We start from the raw sequence: 10,302 nt of genomic DNA on the forward strand, positions 1-10,302 counted from the left end.
CAAGCAGTCAGACCTCTGGAGATGTAACAGATCCAGCACAGAGATCATTCACAGCCAGTCCAGGATTCCTGGACCATGCCAGGCCAGCTGCTCATGCCTTGGAGATGTGCAGGAGCTGCATCACATGCAGACATGATGTGCCTTGAGCAGCCTGAACTGGCCGCGCACTTGCAGATCATCCCACAGACATCTGCACCTTCCTGCAAGCCCTCAGCTCCCTGGGGGTGGGACTGTCCTGGGAAATGACCCTTGGCTTTGCTTCCATTCACCATGCAGGAACAAAGTCATGTGCCACCCTGGAGAGCCCTGTGAAGTCAGGGTGAGGCTGGCCTGGCCTGGCAGTTGTTACAAGCTCAGCTTGTGTGCAAACCACAGGGAAGAGTCATAGAATGATAGGCACTGGAAGGCACCTCCAGAGACCATCTAGTCCACCTCCCCCCCCCAGCCAGAGCAGGTGGATGGGAAAGGAAAGCTGTTTGGGTGAGAAAATGCAGAGCTGCCTGTAAAACCATTGCATCTCCCCTTCTGAATCAAAGCAAAAAGAAAGCTAGCTCAGCCTGACCCATATGCTGGGACCCATCCAGAGCCCCAGAAGACCTATCTCCATGCAGAAGACAAGTGCCCATATGGTGTCTTCATTCACTCTGCAGTGCTGGTAGGCAGCAGGAAGACCTCAGGGAACATTTTCAGCTGAGGAGGTATTTTTAATAAAACAGACTGCAGTGATCTATAACAGGAAAGAGTCACTGAGCCCTTGCACAGATACCTGCACTTCTGTCTCGGGCACTTCCCCTTCCAGGGCTGGCAGAGGAAAACCAGCACTGTGCAGCTCTGAAAAGATTTCCCAGTTACCACAGCTCAGCTGGATCAAGGCTGCTGCTAACTTATTAATATTCATTTTCACTTACACTACTGCAAAGTCATTAGTGTGATAAGAGTGTTATTATCTTTATAAGTATTTGTTAAAAGCATGTACGATGGAAATGTGCAACAGGATGCAGCCTTGCAAAACAGACTGCAATGAATCCCTTAGGAAGAACAAGAAAGGATTCTGGCTGTTTTCATTCCTCCCAGCAGCTTCCCAGTACACAAATAAAGGCAGCAAGATAAGAACACAGGCTGCAAGTCACTTATCAGAGTTTGCAAGTGCAAGTGTTTCTCCTCAGGGAGCGCCTCGGGGATCCATTTCTAGAGAATTATTATTGTCTGCCCTTTTAGCAAGAAACTCTCTGGCTGGTTGTGTTTAATTAAACTGCTGCTGTCAATTACTGCCTGCAAATAACATAAAAGTGTTGAATGATGGACTCTGGAAGGCACTTGGCAGCCACTGAGGCTTTGTGAACTCCCTTTGCACTCCCTACACGTCTGTTGGGAGCAGGAGGTCTGCTGTGAGATAAAATTCCCATTTCTGCCCGTGTCCCACTTTCTTCAAGGAAATAAAAACGATCTCGACGTGGCACCATTGACTAAAACATCAACATTTCCATCCCAAGCTGCAATATTTGCTTTTGTCCCAAACACTTCATGTTTGTCGAGCCTTTCCTGTTGTCCCGGCGAGAGCTTCCTCCCAGGGGGTTGCTGCTCTGACTCCCACACAGCCCCAGCTCCTCTTCCTTTGGCTGCTGGCACTCCCCCCATTCCCAGTTCCATCAACGAGGTTCAACTCCTGCCTTTTTTCACGTGTCTTTTTGCAGGTTAGCAGGAGCCGGCTGTACGCTCAGCTGTTTCCGCGGCTCTGAAGCCGGCGGCTCCGCGCAGGCAGCGGGGTCCCGAGGCGCAGGCAGCGGGGTCCCGAGGCGCAGGCAGCGGGGTCCCGAGGCGCAGGCAGCCGGTGCCGCCCGCACGCCGCCGGTGCCGCCCGCACGCCGCGTTCCCTGCAGCCCGGCTGGAGACTTCCTGCAGCAGCAAGGAGTCCCACAGCCGGGCTGCCGGCAGCCTGGCAAGCGCAGCTCTCTGACAAAGGAACATTTTCTACTTCCTTTTCAACTGGTTACCAGCTGAGCCGTGGCTCCTGGTGCTTTCTGCTCTCAGAGAGCTCAAAAGGTGGCCTCTGATAAACTTTCTGGGCCACCAAACTCTCACACTGGCAGCCATTGTGCGCTGCAGCTTGGGCATTGGCTGCTCCACGACTCTTCTCCTCTATACAGCCTCACAGAATGACAGCACTGTAAGGGTTTAAAGGCACCTCTGGAGATCATCTAGTCCAACCCCTCTGCTAAAGCAGGTTCAGCTAGAGCAGGTTGCCCATAACTGCTGAGGCAGGTTTGGAGTCTCTCTGGGCAGCCTGGCCCACTGCTCTGTCACCTTCGGCTGCCCTTTTGTGTCCCAGTTTTAGTGTCTAAGAGAGTATAAAAATATCAGTGAGACAATGTTCTGACTGGATTGGAGGTGATCTCTGAGCAAGGTAACTGAGTGTGAGGAGGATGCAAGCAGAGAAGTTCCCCCACAGGGTCTCTTGCTCTTTTTGGAGGGCAGTTTCTCTGTGGAGCTGAAGGTGGTGTGCTCTTTCCCATGTTTATCCACAGAAAGGCTGCTCCCAGTCAGCTTTGGATGTCAGGACTGGTTGCCTCTGGGGCAAACCCTGTACAGTCAGGCCAGTCTGGGCCTGGACTCCACACTGTGTTTTCCAAGTGTACAGAGGTATAAAATACAGCAGGCTGTAATGCTAATTATTTTCAGTTTTCCTCCTGACTGGCTGGCCCAGAACAGTTCACTGATTGATTGGACAGATTGGGCCAAAGTTTAAGTGTTTACTCGAATACCTGCTCATTCCACATCCCCACAAATCTTTCCTTTCAGTAGTTTTTGCAATGCTCTCATCACAGGAGGAAACCTGATGTCCCTGCTCTTTCCCAGAGGTGTTTTATTAACAGAGCCATTTCCAGAGTTTCTGTGCTCCACAGTCCCCTGTGGAGGTGGGCATTGGGTGCCACTTTTCACACACACACCCCCCGCCCCCAGGTGCTGTCCTGTGCCCATTCCCATTTCAGCTCTGGAAGATAAGAGAGGGTCAGATACCATGGCACACACCATCTAGTCAGGGCTCTGCCTTTCTAAATCATGACTTCCATGGATTCCTTCACTGGCAGTACCATCCTCATGCTCCTCAAAAGCACCACTCCACTCAACATTTTCTGAGGTGTGCTGACAAGTTTTAATGTCTTGAGCAGCTTTTTCCCATCTAACACTATGGACTCATGGAATGCATTGGGTTGGAAGGGACCCTTGAAGGGCATCTTACCCAACCCCCCTGAAGTCAGCAGGGACATCAGGTTGCTCAGGGCCCCATCAAGTTAGGCTTTGAATGTCTGCAGGATGGAGCCTGCACCACATCCCTGGGCAACCTGTTCCAGTGTCTCCCCAGCCTCACCGTGCAGAACTTCCTCCTGATGTCCAACCTAAACCTCCCCTGCTCCAGTTCCAAACCATTGCCCCTCATCCTATCCCCACAGGCCCTTCTGACCAGCCCCTCCCCAGTGCTTAGCATACATGGGAGACGTTACTGCAAGTAACAAGCAAATGGGTGCAATAAAGCTGAGAGGTAAAGGAGCCAAAGCTGGAGTGAGGCTCTTACTGTGTGCCCCAGATGCCTTCACTTTTTCCTGAGGAGGAGGATGCTCTCTTCTTTCCATATTGCAGGCCTAGTTTGGATCCATCCCAGCAGAACCAAAAATCTTTTGTAAGATTTCTTCTCAGCCTGAGCCCTTTTTGTGATGGAGACTGAAACAGTACAGGAAGGAGATTTGGAGCATGTTTGCATGTGACTGAACTATTGATCTCACTGCCCAAGAAATGACAAATGAAATGAGTGAGACTTTTGAATGTACCAGGAGGAGGGGGTCAGGATGCAGCCAAGCATGGGTCAGTTGCAGTGTGATTCTTCAGGGACACAAATCACCTCAGGAAACCAAGCTGCAGTGTTTGTAGGACATGGACTCAGCTTCTTGAACTCGGCGGGGCCCTGGTTTTCTCCAGGAAGCATTCCCAGCCTTCTTAATTTGCATTACTTCAGTTATCTCTGTGCCATGGAGGGCTGGCAGTGCCTTTTGGCTTGCAAGGGAGGTTTCCTGTCTGAAACAGCTCTGTTCCTACCTCTCCTTATTCCCTCTTGTCTGATCGAGCAGAGGGAGACTCACATCAGGCTTTTCTCTGAGCCTCAGTTTTCCCTGCAGGGAAGAAGATGTGCCCAGCTCTGGCACAAGGTCCTCATACCTCATGGCCTGCTGCTCAGACCTGACCTCAGCTAGGTCTTGGCTCATCAGCACAATCATGAGGCACAGTGGTCTGGAGGGAAATGGTGATGCCTGTCTGACAGTGTGCTGGGAATTCTTTCTTCCTTTTTCTACTGCAAAACATTCTTCCTTCCTCAGCCTGGCCTTAAGAACCTAATTAGTGGTCTAATTACCACTCCCCATACTGTGCCCTAGCTGCCCTTGCTCTCTGGTGCTTTCCATCCACCTTCCCTTGCCAATAGAATGTTGCGTAGCAGGCTTTCAAGGTCTCTGCCACTTCCTTTGTGAATCACAGCATCGCTGCGCTCTCCTCAAGGGTTATGTTTGTGCCATACTCCAATAAAATTGAGCTGTGAAAGGACTGTAAATTTTCAACCTTGAGAGGCTCTTCATTGAGCAACAAATAACCCTCTGCACCTACTTGATGCTACCCTCCTGTAAGCTGTTTGTCACAGCCTGTGCCTTCCTCTGTTGCTGTGCCAGTGCCGCTCAGCTGCAGTGACACTTCTTGCCAAATAGCTGCATCTTGTACTTTGTTTTCTCATGCTCTGGCTGGAGTGTAAAAGTGACAGCACCATTCTCATCCTGGCTGAGGTTAGTTCAGAGACATCTCACCAGTGGAGCAGGTGTCAGCAAGTAGCATCTCGCAGGGCCACTTCTCAGAATCACAGAGACACAGAATGATGGGGGTGGGAAGGGACCCCTCAGCCTGTCTTGCCAGCATCTTCGTGACCCTTCTTGAACTCTCTCCAGCAGATCCCTGTCCCTCTTGAACTGGGGAGCCCAGAACTGGATGCAGTATTCCACATGAGGCCTCACCAGGCCAGAGTAGAGGGGAGAAGAACCTCCCTCGACCTGTTGGTCTTGCTCCTCTTAAGGCACCTCAGGATACTCTTGGCCTTTTGGCCAGGAGGCCTTATTGCTTCTCATGGTGAGCTGTCCACCAGGACTGCCAGATCGTTCCCTATGGAGGTGCTTTCTAGCAGGTCAACCCCTAATGCATGTGATGATCCCTCCCCATGGCAGAGCTCAGCAGCTGCCTTGTTGAACCTTGTTAGGCTGCCCTCCACTTAACTCTGCATCCTCTCCAGGTCCCTCTGAACAGCAGCACAGCCTGAGGGGGTGCCAGCCACTCCTCCCAGCTCTGTGTCAGCAGCAGACCTGCTGAGGGTACGCTCAGTTCCTTCAGCCAGGTCATCACTGATGAAGATGTTGAAGAAGGCAGGAGCCAGCACTGAGCCCTGGCTAACAGCACTGCAGGAATGGATTGCAGTGCCTGGAACATGGCTGTGGTGGCTGGTGGTGTTCCCACAGGCAGAGCTGCTGCTCCAAGTTAGGAGCTGTATGTAAACCATCAGTGTTCTGTTCCTGACACTGTCCCACCCAGACAGCTGGGGAGCCTCTGTTGCCCTGTGTCTGGGGAACATTCTGAGCCTCATCTCCTTTGCAGACCCTACCTGCCCTTGGACAAGTGGTGTCCCAGCTCTCTGGCAGGTGCATTATTAATTTGAAAAGCCAACCACCACCCTGGGAAGTGTGTCATAAACCAAACATTCCCTTCCTGCTGAAGTGCACTATTAAAGCCTCCAGCCTATAAATCCCAAGTAGATAAGACTCTCCATGGCACCTTGTAAAATAAGCAATTTTCTGCTACCAGGGAAACAAATTCTTTTTCCTCAGGCCTATCTGAACTCCACCAACATGGTGGCAGACACAGCACTGCATCTGAGTTTGTTTTTGACAGGCTCATACATTTCTGACTCCTGTCAGAAAGAACAAATGTGTGGAGATTTGAACTTTAAAGGGATCTGGAGCAGAATGTGCTTTCTGGCGCTTGGCTCACCATTGTCTACACCAGACCTTATGCCATGATGCTTCCCACCATTTCCACCACTCCTTCATCCAAGGGTGAGGTAGAATTGAAGTGCCAAGATCAAATCCAGACCAAGATGTCTTTCAAATCAAGGAACTGAGGCTGGGATCAGAAAAACAGTTACAGACTCCCCCAGAAATGTTTCTTCCCCTCCAGAATGTGTCAGGACACGATGGTTTAGGTGCCTGAACATTCAGCATCCTTCTGGGAAACTTCTCTGAACGTGCTGCCAGTGCCTGAGAAAGGACAGCTGCAGGAGGTGGCCAAGACTCTGTGTTGTGGCCATCATGCACTCACAGAATCATTAGGAAAAGCCCCCCAAGAACATCAAGTCCAACCATCAACCCAAGACCAGCATGCCCACTGAACCGTGCCCTGTGTGCCATGATGTTAACGTCATTGCTTCTTTTGGTTTGTGTTTTTACCCATGGCACTGCAGTGCTGTTACCTGATGATTGTCTCAGCAGTTGTTAACCTTTTATTTTAGTTTGGAATGGGGACAAAGGCAGAAATTCCAGCATTGGCTCCAAAACCAAACTGCTATGTTGTGAATAGCTCTAATCACCTACCAAACCAACATCCCGTCCTCATCCACTGGGAACCTATGCAGGCATCCAAATCTATTTCTCCAGCTGAGCTCTCTGGATCGTTGATTTCAGGAAGCTATGCAGCATCTCTCTCTTGTGCTCATTTCTAGAGCAATCAGGAGAGGTAACTTAGTTGCCCACTGTTGTTTTTCTGTTCTCTGGAGCATAGAGTGTGTCTCCTGTGCACCCAGCAGCTGCCAGCAGCGTTCCACAGCAGCAGACCTTACCAGGGTCCATATGTGACCACAGATTTGAAACACAGACATTTCCTTTTCTCTTTTAAAGCTAAAGTTAAATACAAGAGATCTTTATCTACATTCTCATGTATTCAGGGATCAGCCTGCAGCCAGAATACATTTGTTTCATATCATGGGTGAGAAAAGGTCTTGTGCTCCAGCTCAGCAAGGACAGATCCCTCCTGTTGAAGCCCCTGCTCCTCACTACCAACACAAAATTCCCACTAGGACATAAGCATCCTTCCCTTCTCCTCCTCCTCACCATTCACACCAGGTGAAGCTGTGCATTTAGAAGCAGTTCTGTTTCAAGAGGGAAAAACCAAAGCCTTAGAGGGTAGATATTGCAGCAGGCTGCTGCAGAACCATAGATTCTTTCTGGTTGGAAACGACCTTCAATACCACCCAGCTCAACCACTCTGTAACTCTGCCAAGGCTGGGGCTAAGCCATGTCCCTCAGCACCACAGCTCTGCCTCTTGGAAGCACCTCCAGGGATGAATATTCAACCACCTGCCTGGGCAGCCTGGGCCAGGCTTTGAGAACCTTTCAGTGAAGAAGTTTCTTCTAGTAGCCAATCTAAATCTCCCCTGATGCAGCTTGAGGCCATTTCCTCTGGACTGGATCTACTCTCCATAATTATCCTGGGATATCTGAGCAAATTCAATCACCTCCAAGACCATCCTGTGCATGAGAGAGCTGCATTAATATTTGAGTAAGGTCTTCAGGGAGCTGATGTATCTGCTGAGAAGGGCAATACCAAGCAGCCTCCAACAATGGGAAAGATAGGGACCATCTTTTAGCAGGGCCTGTTGTGACAGGACAAGGGGTGATGGTTTCAAACTGTAAGAAGAGATGTTTAGACTGGACAGAAAGAGGAAATTGTGTGCCCTGAGGGAGGTGAAACACCAGCCCAGGTTACCCAGAGGCATGGGAGGTGCCTCATCCCTGGACACATTCACGGCCAGGCTCGGCAGGGCTTGGAGCAGCCTGAGCTAGAGGAAGCCATCCCTGCTCACTGAGGGAAGGTTGGACTAGGTGATCTTGAAAGGCTCCTCCTAACCCAAGCCATTCTGTGGTTCTATGATCACATAGCTACCCAAGAAGTGTCTTCCAGACCCAGTGATGGGAATCTGCAGGAAGGACAGCACTCACTCGGAGGTGGGGAGGTGCTGCTTACCCAGGCAGCACTGACCACCCTGCAGTGCTGCTTTCCTCGTGTCTGAGGAAGAAACCCAGGACCCATGTCCATGAGAAAGGGCCCACAGCATCTCCCACTCCTGCCATGGAAGCCAATTAAAAACCTCTCATAGGGAAGCCAGCTCTGGAGTTGTTTTTCTCCAGACTGCCGTTATAAATAACAGCAAGGAAAAAAATCCAGTGTTTGGGATTTGTGCAAATGCCTTGACAAGGTTGTGCTTCATCCTTGTATAAATATTGCTTCTGTCACACTGCCAAGGAATGGCCTTGAGTGTCTGCAGCCAAAAGCCTGGACCTGCTCCTATCTATGTCCATGTGCCCTACACACAATTCATCTTTGTGGCTGCTTTTCCAGCTCTCCAGCCCTACGAGGAGCGGCTGAGGGAGCTGGGGTTGCTTAGCCTGGAGAAGAGGAGGCTCAGGGGAGACCTTCTTGCTCTCTACAACTACCTGAAGGGAGGTTGTAGACAGGTGGGGGTTGGTCTCTTCTCACAGGCAAGCAGCACCAGAACAAGAGGACACAGTCTCAAGCTGTGCCAGGGGAAGTTTAGGCTGGAGATGAGGAGAAAGTTCTTCCCAGCAAGAGAGATTGGCCACTGGAATGTGCTGCCCAGGGAGGTTGTGGAGTCACTGTCCCTGGAGGTGTTCAAAAAGGGATTTGATGTGGCACTTGGAGCCATGGGTTAGTTGTCAGGAGGTGTTGGACTTGATGATCTCTGAGGTCTTTTCCAACCTGATTGATTCTATGATTTTATGATTCTATGAAGTCCCTGACTGGCACTCTGGACTGTTGCTCTGTGACTGCTGTGCAGCATTCCAGGGTGGCCGCAGCAAGCTTTTAATGGAAAATACTCTTGTTAGACAGCTGACAAAGCTGGGGAGGGAGGCCAAGCTCTCAAAGAGGCAATTCCTTTCTGAGCATTTGGACTTGTGTGCCTGGGTGCTTATCTGTTCCTCCAAAGTAATCCAATAAAAGATAAACTCTCTCCCCCTGAAAGCCATTATCCAGCTTAAACCCAGGGCCAGCAGGCTGCCATGCCCTGGCTGGCTACAAGGATGATGATGGAGATAAGCAGAAGGGATCTGTAACTAAAAAGGGATCTGTCTGAATAAAAAGGGTTCTGTTTAACTACACAGGATGAACAGAAATCTAATAGCTCTGTTGCATAATCTGGCTGTATTCCTCTTGTTGGCTTCTCCAGTTGGTTGCAGCCTCCTTCACTTGGGGAAGAGAGAGGAACTCCAGGCAGAATCCCTCTGGAGGTGCTGTCTGCAGGATGTCTCTTGATTCTGAAGGTTCTGTTGAGTCTATAGCTTCTGTCTCTCATGTGATACCAAGCCCTGACTGGTAGGCACAAGGCCTCTGCTAGTGCCTCTGGAAGCTTTTCAGGTGAGGGTTCAAGTAGCCTTCATGAGAAGTGATGTGAGAATGAACAGATAGCATGTGGGCTTGACAAACACGTGCTGGAGCCTCAAAACCTGCAGGAACCTCATGATTCTGCCATTCCAGAAACCATGGGCTTGAAGATTGGGAGAGAAAAGTACAGGAGGAGTTGAATGTAAAGAACCCCACAGGAGTAGCTGCTTGGTTCTGAGGAGGGCTAGCCCAGACTAGAATTTGCATCCCAAAGGAGTGCTTGGTTACATTCCAGTCTTGAATACAGAGACCCATGCAGATGGAACTGATGAAGAGCTGCCTACTGTTGTCCTGGGCAGGAGAACTACCTTCCCTTACACCAAAGAGAAACCTCTAACAGAGCATAAAAACCTTCTAAATCCTGCTCCCAAGCCTGCACTGCTAGCAGGGCCTGGGCCATTCTGCAGCTCATCTCTCAGCTCACCTTTTATCAGCCTAATGAAAGATGCTTTGGTACAGCAGACACAGGCAAGGGGTTCAGTACTCCTCTAGATATCTGCAGATGACTTTGTGAGCATAAAGTCTTGAACAGAGAAAGTTTCTGACCGTGGCTTCTGGTGCCAGGGAAGGGAAAGGCTGAGCAGCACTCTCTGCCAGGGAATTTTCAGCTACTCTGCTAGAGCCAAAGCTTTCAGTGCAGCATCTGTTGAACACATCAATAGCCATTCTGATGAGCAGAACTGGCATCACCCTGTCCTCCTGCACAGAAAAGACTGGGGGCAGATAATTTTGGGTTGGTTTGTGGTGTTGGTGTTTTTCCCC

This window comes from Melanerpes formicivorus, unplaced genomic scaffold (genome assembly GCF_026170545.1).
Source record: "Melanerpes formicivorus ecotype bairdi unplaced genomic scaffold, bMelFor1.0.p_v2 SCAF_6, whole genome shotgun sequence".
Lineage (NCBI taxonomy): Eukaryota > Metazoa > Chordata > Aves > Piciformes > Picidae > Melanerpes > Melanerpes formicivorus.